The sequence below is a fragment of the Acinonyx jubatus genome, chromosome C1 (assembly GCF_027475565.1).
Source record: "Acinonyx jubatus isolate Ajub_Pintada_27869175 chromosome C1, VMU_Ajub_asm_v1.0, whole genome shotgun sequence".
NCBI lineage: Eukaryota > Metazoa > Chordata > Mammalia > Carnivora > Felidae > Acinonyx > Acinonyx jubatus.
In genome coordinates this window covers 93830773-93838439 of record NC_069381.1, presented here as the reverse complement: position 1 = coordinate 93838439, position 7667 = coordinate 93830773, and the positions used below count along the sequence as shown (strand labels likewise).

At 40.0% G+C, this 7667-nt stretch overlaps 1 protein-coding gene across 5 annotated transcripts in view; it reads right to left on the bottom strand.

The window, feature by feature from the left end:
- Nucleotides 1-5478: 5478 nt before the first annotated feature.
- The window catches only part of RAP1A (RAP1A, member of RAS oncogene family), a 77745-nt gene continuing 75556 nt past the window's right edge, over nucleotides 5479-7667 (bottom strand). For all 5 annotated transcript variants that reach the window (XM_053214609.1, XM_053214608.1, XM_053214607.1 and 2 more), the window contains one exon: nucleotides 5479-6174. The gene's annotated coding sequence lies outside the window, so the exon portion shown is untranslated. The remainder of the gene's footprint in view (nucleotides 6175-7667) is intronic.

Here is a 7667-nt window from a genome sequence, read left to right as displayed (position 1 = left end):
CTCTCCTCTGTCTTCCTATCTCTTGGCCCCTTCCCTATGTGCACCCTCTCAAAAATAAATACACATTAAAAAAAAAAAAAGTAGGGGCGCCTGGGTGGTTCAGTTAAGCGTCCAACTGTAGCTCAGGTCATGATTTCAGTCTGTGAGTTCGAGACCTGTGTCAGGCTCTGTGCTGACAGCTCAGAACCTGGAGCCTGCTTCGGATTATGGGTCTCCCCACCTCTACCCCTCCCCTGCTTGCGCTCTCTCAAAAATAAATAAAAACACTAAAAGAATTAAAAAATAAATAAACTGAGCTCTTGTTTGCGAATGATCACAACCACATGACTCAGATCATTAGAGAAAGGGTTTTGGAAAACGAAGTGAGGAATGAAGACTGAAAAGACCATTAGTCCAGGGGGAGTTACTCTTGCAAATCCAGATCTCTTCTGAAATTTCCCTGTACCCACCTTCTCGGTGGCACCTGAATGAACAGCAGGCCCTACTTTTCTAGCTCTCCCTACTGGACGGTCACCTTCTCCTTTCAAGGCTCGCCACAACATGGTCCTGATCTACTTCTTAGCCCATTATTTCCACATTAATGTCAGCCGAAACTAGGTAATTTCTTGCTCCCGTATTCTGCAAACCTGCCTGTGACACTTCCGCACATTTACCTGTTGAAATTCTACCCTTAAAGGCCCACTTCAAACTCCCCTTCCTGAAGCATAGCAGCTGGCCCAGAACAGAAAGCATCAGTCCTTTCTGTCTCCTACTACTTTGTAGGACACTTCCTCATGGTACTTTTTATCAGTTCTTTGTGACCTACCAGTTTCTCTGACCCCGTACTGTCTTTCCTCCCACCGCCATGCCTGCCCATACTCCCATCTGGCTCAGCCCCTGTACTTGTATGCTAGATTCCGTCCATGTAGCCTGCTCAGTTTTCCTCCTCAGTGGACCACTCCCATTAGCTCACCAACAAGCGCAGTCTCAACCACCTTAACAGGGCAGTCCACACCTGATGTCTCCAATGACCTTCTTCCTGTCTTCTCCTATGCTACTCCAGTCCTGCCCCCTACTGCTCCACTGACAGCCCATCAAGGTCACCAGTGACCTTCATGTTCTCCTTTGCTAACTCCTCTTCATCTCCGAACCTCAATGATGGGAGTCCCTGGACTTCTCTACCTACAATCAACACCATGATCCTGTTCAGCTCCGTGTTCTTGAACGTTCACTGTGAATCTCCTGTCCAGATCTCTTCCCCTCAATTCCAGACTCCTACCCAACTGCCTACTGTGCAACTCTAGGATGTGACCTGCTCCTAACACTTAGTACGTCCAAAATGGAACTCCCAAGCCCGCTCTGGCCACAATCTTCACTATCTTGATTATTGGCAAAAAAATGTTGGCGTTATCCTGGACTCCTCGCTCACACTCCACTTTCTCCTAACTGGTCTCTCTGTTCCCACCCTTGCCCCTTCACAGGTTCGTCTCAGCTCAGCAGCCAGAGTGTCCTGATGATAGGTTGAGTCAGATCATGTTCCCTATGCCCTTTGCTGAAATCCCTTCCATGGGCCCCGCTCAGCCCATGCTGAAGGAAATTCCTTCCCCCCCACAACCCCGACCCAATCCTACTACCATTCCCCCCTTGCACACTCCACTCCAGCCATATTGCTGGTGCTCCAACATGCAGGCACACGTCCACCTCATGGCATTTGCAGACACTTCCCAATGCATGGAAGGCGGTTCTTTCCCCCAGGCAGTTGTGTGGGAGGCACATTTCAAATATTTATGCAAATAGCAACTTCAGCAAGGGAATAAACCTCTGACCCACCACCACATTCTCTCTGCCCAGCACTCCTATCCTTTTAACTCCTCTCTGGAGCACTCAGGATTTTACACACACCACACACACACACACACACACACACACACACACAGAGTCTTTTGTGTCCTGCCAAAGACTCCCGGAGGGAAGAGACTTTTGTATCATTCATGGCTGTATCCCCAACATGCAGGTCAGCACCTTGTATGGAGTCGAAGCACTATCAATATTTGCTGGCAGGTGCATAAGGATCATCTCTGCTTTATATGCCCTACAAGAATTTTTACATGGTTAGAAGCAAACACAAGAACTTGCACAGGGTTAAGCTTTAACAACAACAAAATATATTGAAAACAACAGCTCAAAATAAGAGTCACATCACTGGTAAAATGGGAAGGTTTATTAAGGTTTTTCCTCAAGAGGAACAGCCAAGCCCATGCTTCTTAAGAGAAGCAATTAGCAGGAAATGTATGTCACACCTTGGGCTCCGAACCACAGGAGGCTTCTTCTTAAAAAGCCAAAGAGTTGTATCCCCCAATACCCTTTTAAAGCTCTTCTTAATGTCTGCAAAACAGAATCCATGTTGCCTTTCCAGAAAGCAGAACCAAGCATCCAGTTCAAAGTCTCCAGCTGTTCTCGACAAGAATATTTAAGCAAGACATGGCATTAAATAAATGGACTGCGCATTCAGCAAACCCAAGATAAAACTGCAGTAAAAAAAATATTCATATTCAATGTAATGTCTGTACTACATTTTCAAGAATAACTTGCATTTTTTACATTTTTGGGGAATAGAAACACTAAAAGCTTGGTGGTTGGACTACCTCAAAGCTTGCATTCATTTCCTTCCCTGCACAAGATGGGCTTTTTCCAGATGCTGGCCGAGCACCCAAACCACTCTGCCCTTTTAAGTTTGGAGCTGAGTCAAGAGGGGCTATTTTACACATTTATGTAGCACCTTAAATAAGTACAAGACCCAAATAAAACAAAAGGTTATTTTACAAGCTATTTTCCTCCTCCAAATACCTGACAATGTCTTCACACTTTGGTTTCACAACACACATATAATTTATAAGAGCATATTTTATGTCTTCTAACATTCTACTGCGATTGCTTATCAATGAAAATACGGAGGTAACCTTTCTTTCTGTCCCTCAGTCCTAAAAAGGAAAATGAGATACGTGAACTGACAAATATAGGTGTCCCTGATGAGGAAAATGAGGCAAAATACTGAAATGGGGCAGGTCCAATGATGATGTTCATATTATGGAGAAAAATAGCTCCCGACCAAGTAACCTGTCTTAAATGATGCTGGTAATAAAGATCAGCACCTTCCCAAGGATTAACTTTTCCCAAGTACATTCTAATTTCAAAGAAACAGACCCTTTCACTGAGGAGTAAAAGGTGGCCAGTCATGATGGCAGATCAAGAGGCCAAAGAGAAACTATTTCAAAGCTATAGGGGAGAGAGGATAACATGCCAACACCCATATTTCTCCTAACATTCCTAAGAGAACTAACTCTGTGACCACGGTTTAATGAATTACAGTATTTTCACATCTTTGATGAATTTCTTACTTCTCTCCCCTGCCCGGTAGATTTCAAATTCTTGAGGAAAGGCCTTTACGCCTCTTTGTGAAGCAAGCAGTGTTTATTTATAAGAACAGATGGATTGAATTCATACTATTCATTCAAGGCTTATAAAAGTATTAACTGATACTGAAGCTCCCCCTGGTGGAGGGTAAAATTATAGATGATGTATTTACTGTTTTGTTTCTAAAACTAGATTGGGGGGAGCACTAGAAAGCCATTAAAGTCGTTCGTGCTTTAGTGGGGAAAAACTATCAACTGGGACGTCAAGTCTCCTTTAAATGATATGTTACTCATATGACTAAAGCCATCATGCTTTGAAGAGTCACAAATACGAACATACCAGTTCTTGGATATTTAGCGTATGAGAGTCACAGAGAATATCCTTGAGGACTTTGGGATTTTTCAGCTATGTAAGATACACCAAGTACATCTTAGTTTCAGGCACCCTCCTCTCTGGAACCAAGACTGCAGAGTCCACAGAGGGACCGTCCACATAAAAGCGCACCCAGCTCCCTTCCTGACAGGATGCCTTTCCAACCTGGCTCAGCAGAGGCAGGTTTTGCTGAGATAGTACTGCGCCTCTGATTTCAGCAGGCCCTGTTCTGCGTGCTGCTGTGTGCCACCGGGGCGTTTTTCTTCACGCTTCTGACTTCATCCCAAGTGGACTGGAGAAGAGGGTCACCAAGGAGCAGACTGGAGCTTGGGAGTTATTCTTAATGATCCCTATTGATCTGGTAAATAACCACACAATCTATGTAACAGGTAATGTTTGGCAATTTTTACTTCTGTGTGAGATGTTTGTCTATGATTTTAAGTCGAAAGGAGTGTTTGAGAGGTGAGTTTTTAAGCAGAGTGACTCTAGAGGACCTTAATATATGCCACCTTGACCTGGACACACTGGCCCTAACACTTCACTTACTTATTTTCGATTTATTGCATTCATTAGATTTTTGGCCCCTCAATCCCAGACCTGCGTGTAACTGGATCAGTAGAAAGTATCAGTTAACTAAATGTATTAGAAACTCAAACTCAAAAGAATACAGTTTCCAATTTTCTTTCTTTTCTTTTTTCTTCCTTTTTTTTTTTTTTTCATAATATCTTAACATTTTCTCAGGTTGGTCAGAGCTTATATTTGAAATCTTATTCTTAAATCTCAACTTAGCAGCTTATGGACTGACCACATTCCTGGAAAGTCTCAGCGAGGCATGAACACTACTTCATACCTAGTTGCAACGAGACAGTATCTAGATCCCTGAGCAGTGATGCAGACTTTCTAGGACTCATCTCCTCCTCAGTATTCAGGGACAAGGCACAGGGTTTCCAAAGCTGGTTTCTCTCCTTTGCCAGCACTTGACCGGCCTGAACAAGCTATTGTGCTCCTCTGTGGAGAGCACATCAGTCATATATGGTCACCCTAGATTCATGTCCTCATTAAGCGCCATCTTTGTAAAAACAGAGAAAATTGGGAAGGAAAAGAAAAGCACCACTATACAGCCAGCTAAACTTTTAACTTAGCAGTCGTTTCCACACTATGACTACTATACTATTTCACATGTAGTCGAAGCAAAAGCAAACTGACAACATTCTTGACATGCTTTTTCACTTTTTCCTACTTCTTTCAAATTCTTCAATCTATCATAAAGCAAATTTGAAAATTCTTTCATAACATTTCGTTGGTGGGCTTCTACCCAACAAATTAACAATGACAAAAGGATTCCCCTGATGAAATGACAAGCTGTGGAAGATCTGAAATAGTAAAGTTAACCCCTGATACAGTATTAAACTTATTTTTACATATAAAAATAATACACAGTGGGATATTTTATTCAGTAAGATACAATCTTTAAGATCAAGAGAGAATATACAAAACTATTCTATGTAGTCTGATGTGATTTGCTGTATAGTAGGAATAAATACATCTGGAACAGAAAGTGTGATGTCTGTTCTTAGAGAAACCAGCAATTACTGAGGGGTTTAAAGCCAAGTGGTGTGCAGGTACCAGGCATAAAAGCACATTGAAACAATGTGACCATTATAAAATAAAAGTCTTAAATCTATAAACAATAACAAAAACACACAAACCAAATGAAAATGTACTAAAATTTAATCATCCATAAAAGCTGTAATTTAATCTGACAGTAAAACACAAGAAGCAATATTAGAGTTGGTTTAGTATATTATATATTTTAGCTTTGAAAGCCATAGAAATCAGTTATCCCAGTTTTTTTCCTATAAAAGACCCATTTTTCCAAAGCATTATGCACAAACAATTTTAATTAGAATATAATGACAGAATGATATTTCATAATTTTTTAAATATAAAATGAAGTCAATGACTCAAAAAGTTATCTGCTGCAATGAGTTTGAGGGGAAATTTCATAATCTATATCATTACAGATATAAAGTATAATGGTTCAACTTTTTAGTGCTTGACAGGGAGGAATCATGATAAAAAGGTCAATATGAAATCATTTGATTATAGTAGCAATATCTAACATTTGAAATGCATCCATGCTCTTTTGTATAATCATATTAGAGTCAAGTATATTTATTTTCACATCTGTTATAACTGCTATTGCAAAGGAGAAATACTATTGTCTTATTTTCCAAGAGATATACACAGAGCAGTTTTTTTTCTCCAGGGAGTTTGTGCAAACCAATACAAGATTTAAATTCTTCACATAATATATAAAACAGGAGAAGCCTCTTCATCAGATTTAATTTTTGAAGGTCTGGAATGCTGGCACTTCCCAATTAGGCAACAGTTCTTCATTCCTGTAATCTAGAACATCGAATAGATAGAGATATACATATATATACACACATATATATGTATATATATATACATATACATACACATACGTATACATGCACACATACATATATATACGTATATGTGTATATATACGTATATATATGTATATGAATCTCTTGAGGTCAGAAAATGGTAGTGAACAAGCAGATATTTAATAATATACAAAGAAACAGACTGTGGCTGATTGTTACTTGACAAATTATACTAAACAGCTACAGTAACAGGGCTATTTTAAACTCCCTTTAAAAATGTTTAAAAAATAGTTTGATTGCTTTCACAATCTGACAGTCCTGTCTGTAAAGCAGAAAGCAGTGATTACTTTATTTCTATCCCATTATCATCTTATTTTTAAAAGTTCCTTTTCCAAAAAGGAAATGACACCTGTACATAAAATTTTTTTAACCATTTCAGTACTATAGAATATTAGGATTACCACTTTTTTTTTTAAGTGTATTTATTCTGAGAGAGAGAGAGAGAGAGAGAGAGAGAGAGAGAGAGAGGGAGATAATGAATAGGGGAGGGACAGAGAGGAAGAGACAGAATCCCAAGCAGTCCCCACACTGACAGCACAGAGCCCAACACGGGGCTTGAACTCATGAACTGTGAGATCATGACCTGAGCCGAGGTCAAGAGTCAGACGCTTAACTGACTGAGCCACCCAGTTGCCCAGGACTACCACCTCTAATACTGGACAGAAGAGAGGACACAGAATGAGCTGATCCCCGTGTGCAAAGGTGGAAGACTCAACGTTAGTGGTACTGCTCAGTAGAAAAAAATTAGGTTAAAGAAAGAATTTCCTGAAAATGAATTTCTTCTCTCCTAGTCTTTAAAAATGGGACATATTGAAAAGAGATTAACATGCTTCAATACAATCTTGCTTAAAGGGTAAAGCCAGATAAACTGCCCTCAACATTCATGTACTCTTACTAAACATATATAGAACTACTTAAACGTACCCCCAACCTTTGTACTTTTTAAATGAGATCAACATGGCACTTCCAGTCTATAACCACTCTGTGATTTCTTTGCTCTGCAAAGTATTCCGATCACTAAAGAAATGACTTGTTATTTGTTATTATCCAACATCCACAGAGATCTCAGGTGACTTACTGAATATATTGTTAAGCTGAATTATATATCAAAGCCTAAGAATTTATGCAACAGGATGAAAGTCTTGTTTCCAGATCTAGGCCAAGATCTCTCGTCTAAGGTAAAACACAACATATGACATATGAAGGAATTTTCACAACAGGCCAGGAGACGGCACCTCTTCCCTTAAACGTAAGCTAAAAGAGATTTTCTGAGAACTGGAAATTAAACTAGGGTCAGCTAAGGTAATGGCATCAACAAGACAGCCAACTACAAGAGAGTTAAAGAATATAGATCAGAACAGGAACTGGAGTCCTCTTTTTCCTACCTGTGTACCCTTACCCAAACACACACACCAGCAAATTTTAAAA